Here is a 4,838-nt window from a genome sequence, read left to right on the forward strand (position 1 = left end):
CGCTTGAAGAGAGAGTCTCCCTTCTCTATGTACTGTGGAGAGCAGAGCAGCAGCGTAAAAGACGTCCTCGCCGTACCTGGGTCCATCAGGTCCTCCAGAGGCATGAGCAGTTTGGTGAGTTTCACCACTTGCTCCAGGAGCTGCGCCTGGATGACGGCCGATTCCAGCGCTATCACCGTCGGCCAGTTTGAGGACCTGCTTTCCCTCGTCGGTCCCAGCATCGCCCGCCTAGACACCAACTACAGACGCTCAATCCCACCTGCAGAGCGCCTGTCCGTCTGCCTGAGGTTAGTAAAACTATTTAATACGGTAGTCCTTTATTGATATCTGTGCTAATATGCTAATCCATCCAGTTATACATTGCTAACATGGATGTGCTATGCTAACAGTGAATGCTGTCGGTGTTTACTGAAAGCAAACTGTGGTACAGAGACGACTCTTTATAATATTTCTAGTGATACTCAGAAGCTCTCATCAAGTCCCGATTTAATTCGATTTATGCTGTTATCAGTGTTTGCAATGATAGCATGGCTGTGGTGTCACATCAATGTATGCGCTCGGTGTTTGCTGATATCAAACTGTAGCATTAGCACCACTGAGTTAACCTTTGTAGTGATACTCACTCCTTTTTATTTAGACCTGGTTTAATTCTGGGATAGTTGAATATTTGTATATAATCCCTGCAGCTGTCAGACTCTATAGCAGGGGTCACAGCCTTTATTAAAACAGAGTTAGATAAAACTGTGAACAGTTTGGTTCATCTCTAGTTACATGGTTCTATCTTGATAAGCTGTCTTATCACAGATTAATTTTTCAAAAATATTAATGATTTAAGCAAGGAAAGGGCTACATGTCAACATACAACTCTTTATTTCTATTAATTTCTATTATTATTATAAAAAAAAAAAAAGGGGGGGGGGGCAGGGATAGCTCAGTAGGTAAAGCGGTTGCCCCATGATCGGAAGGTCAGGGGTTCGAATCCCCTGAACGGCTACCCTGAGGTACCCTTGAGCAAGGTACCATCCCCACACGCTGCTCCCCGGGCGCTGCACTGGTGGCTGCCCACTGCTTCACTGAGTGAATGGGTTAAATGCAGAGAAGAATTTCCCCACGGGGATCAATAAAAGTGTACATTATTATTATTATAATGTCTTACTTCATTCCTACCTGATTGACATGTTTAGGAATTATGAGTGATTGGCTCACTGTAGTTGTGAAAGTTGCTACCAATCAAATTATGATATGTTAAAGTTAAAACAAAACACAACTGTTTTAGATATTATCTAATATACATTTTGTAATTATCCTTATAATTACAAAATGTTTTATGTAAGATTTAAGTTTTGTGATTTATATCTGACATCACAAAAGTATTTTGGAATTTGAATAATGTATTTTGTAACTGCAGTACACATAATACTGATTTTGAACAATTTTGTCCAGGTTCCTTGTCACCGGGGACTCCTTCAGGACCATCGCGTTCAGTTTCAGAGTCGGTGTGTCCACGGTGAGCCAGATCACCCCCCAGGCAGCGACGTCCATCTGGGACTGTCTAGTGGACGACTTCATGGCTGTGCCTTCACCTGGAGACTGGCGGTCCATCACAGAGGGATTCCAGGAGCGCTGGAACTTTCCTCTGTGCTGTGCAGCTCTGGATGGGAAGCACGTCCAGACAAAGGCACCCCATATATCATATAGGAGACACACACATTGATATACACTAAATATTCATTTCATTTCTTTTTTGTGGTGCCCAAATTGATGCACCTGCTTGATTTTGTTTAAACAATTATTGCACACTTTCTGTAAATCCAGTAAACTTCTTTTCACTTCTCAAATATCACTGTGTGTGTCTCCTGTATGATATTTAACTGACATTTTTTATTGTAACAACCAACAATTTATACAGGAAAATAATGTCTATTAACAAGGTTGCCCAAACTTCTGCATCCCACTGTATCAGTATATTTTGTCATTAGTATAATATGAAATAAATTCTACATGTGTCAAGTTGTGTGCCAACATTTGCTGTGTAGTAGAACTGAGACATTAGTCATTATAAACATTTATTTGAAATAATATTAAAAGTCTCAAACAGAAAAACATTAAACATAAATATATAAAATATAAGAATTTACAGAGAGACAGGAATAAAAAGGACCAGCTGCTCTCCAGAGCAGGAACAAGGCTGAGGAGGAAATGCTCCATTGGAGACTGGCGTGGCCTCTTCAGGGACTCCAGGATGGCCAGCTCCACCGCCGATGGACCGTCCTGGGACCCGTCCCTCATCTGCCTCGGAGCCGTCCTCCTCTGTGGGCCTGTAAAACAGCACAAAACACAAAGAAATGAGAAGGCTGCTACTAGATTTTAATTTCAACATTGAAAAAAAAAAAAAAAACAATAACAGGATATAATCAGATTGGTTGTAGATATTTAGTAAAGGTGATCACAAGGGAATCCCACCGACTAAAAAGGTATCAGTGCTTGCTGTACATATCTGTGGGTGCAGCAGCAGGAGCTCAGGGACTGGGGATGCTCTGCTGCAGAATCAGTTGGTTCTATCAATACAGTATTAAATGTTAACAGGTTGGATATAATAATCGTAAAGTAGACAGTGGTCCCTCATTTATTGCAGGGGTTCTCAGAATAACTAGCCCCTGGTCACAGTTCTCACAATTGATTCTCAAAGTGCAAACCTTTGTAGATTGCAAAACGTAAAAGTATTATTATGCCGCGGTTTGTCTTCATCTGCCCGCCACTTTCGTGCGCCTTTTTCCCTCACGGTGCAGGTGTCTATTTCCGAATGAGGCTCATAGTTATGGGTGTTTTTGTGCTGTTTTTTCTATTGGACACGATGGTTATCAAAACCAAACGTGATAAATTTGGCAAGCGCAGGAGATTTGTCAATCAGGCTGCAGAATGCAATGCTGTACTGTGCAATAAAAAATCAGCGAAAAAGCAAAGCAGTGACGGATGAACAGCGGGACCACTGTGTGCTGTTTATTAATAAACAATAAAATATATTCCTAAATGACAACATGCATAAAAGCAGAACGGTATTTGTACGTCAGTGGGAAAATAGCGGTGGCTTGCTAGCTTTTGTGCGGCTTCCCCGGGTCAGTGAAAACTTTCAAAAGAGAAATGAATGAACTTACCAGGTTGCCCGATCTCTTCACATATCTTCCTCCAAGCTCGGTCCTTTTTATTCCTGTCTCGGTACTGAAAGCAGCTGGTGTTGTACAGCTCCGAGTTGTTTGCTACCGCATTGATTAGCCTTCCCCTCCATTGAAGTATGAAAGGCTTTGGCTGGATCTGCCCCTTTGACCTAGTTAACAGCCACGTCACCAGGCTCCTGATTGGTTGTCGCGGCGCGATTTGACGCTGGAGTTCAGATTTTTCCAACTCGAGCGGTAGATGCGAAACGCGCGTATGCACAAAATGCAACACAAAAACTCACGCGCGTGGTTTTATTCGCGAGTCAAACGCGCCAGACGCGCTACACTGACGCGCGTTTCACGCGTTTTGGCGTTTTCGCGACGCAAATCTGCTTCCGAATTTTCGCGGGACCCGCAATCGCGCGTCATCGCGCCTTTCCATTGACTTTACATGTAAACCTGACGCTCTATTCGCGTCCATCGCGTTCGGTGTGAACACACCGTTAGAGATAGGGTGAGAAGTTCGGCCATCCGGGAGGGGCTCAGAGTAGAGCAGCTGCTGCTCCACATCGAAAGGAGCCATTTGAGGTGGTTCGGGCATCTGACAAGGATGCCCCCTGGGCGCCTCCTGGGTGAGGTGTTCCAGGCATGTCCCACCGGGAGGAGGCCCCGGGGCAGACCCAGGACACGCTGGAGAGATTACATCTCTCGGCTGGCCTGGGAACGCCTTGGTATTCCCCCGGATAAGCTGGAGGAGGTGGCTGGGGAGAGGGAGGTCTGGGCCTCTTTGCTTAGGCTGCTGCCCCCGCGACCCGGCAAAGCGGATGAAGATGGATGGATGGATGGATGGATGGATGGATGGATGGATGGTTTTTCTAAGGTTTTATGGACTGATGAAATGAGAGTGAGTCTTGATGGGCCAGATGGATGGGCCCGTGGCTGGATTGGTAAAGGGCAGAGAGCTCCAGTCCGACTCAGACGCCAGCAAGGTGGAGGTGGAGTACTGGTTTGGGCTGCTATCATCAAAGATGATCTTGTGGGGCCTTTTCGGGTTGAGGATGGAGTCAAGCTCAACTCCCAGTCCTACTGCCAGTTTCTGGAAGACACCTTCTTCAAGCAGTGGTACAGGAAGAAGTCTGCATCCTTCAAGAAAAACATGATTTTCATGCAGGACAATGCTCCATCACACGCGTCCAAGTACTCCACAGCGTGGCTGGCAAGAAAGGGTATAAAAGAAGAAAAACTAATGACATGGCCACCTTGTTCACCTGATCTGAACCCTATTGAGAACCTGTGGTCCATCATCAAATGTGAGATTTACAAGGAGGGAAAACAGTACACCTCTCTGAACAGTGTCTGGGAGGCTGTGGTTGCTGCTGCACGCAATGTTGATGGTGAACAGATCAAAACACTGACAGAATCCATGGATGGCAGGCTTTTGAGTGTCCTTGCAAAGAAAGGTGGCTATATTGGTCGCTGATTTGTTTTTGTTTTGTTTTCGAATGTCAGAAATGTATATTTGTAAATGTGGAGATGTTATATTGGTTTCACTGGTAAAAATAAATAATTGAAATGGGTATATATTTGTTTTTTGTTAAGTTGCCTAATAATTATGCACAGTAATAGTCACCTGCACACACAGATATCCCCCTAAAATAGCTAAAACTAAAAACAAACTAAAAA

The 4,838-nt window shown here is 44.3% G+C and overlaps 1 long non-coding RNA gene across 1 annotated transcript; it reads right to left on the reverse strand.

Moving 5' to 3' along the window:
* Positions 1–2,053: 2,053 nt before the first annotated feature.
* LOC145428279 (uncharacterized) lies at positions 2,054–3,667 on the reverse strand. The gene is made up of 2 exons (XR_013908533.1): positions 3,156–3,667; positions 2,054–2,318 (listed from the first exon to the last, which is right to left on the reverse strand). It is a non-coding gene; the product is annotated as an uncharacterized LOC145428279 (long non-coding RNA).
* Positions 3,668–4,838: the final 1,171 nt, after the last annotated feature.

This window comes from Astatotilapia calliptera, chromosome 4 (assembly GCF_964374335.1).
Source record: "Astatotilapia calliptera chromosome 4, fAstCal68.1, whole genome shotgun sequence".
NCBI lineage: Eukaryota > Metazoa > Chordata > Actinopteri > Cichliformes > Cichlidae > Astatotilapia > Astatotilapia calliptera.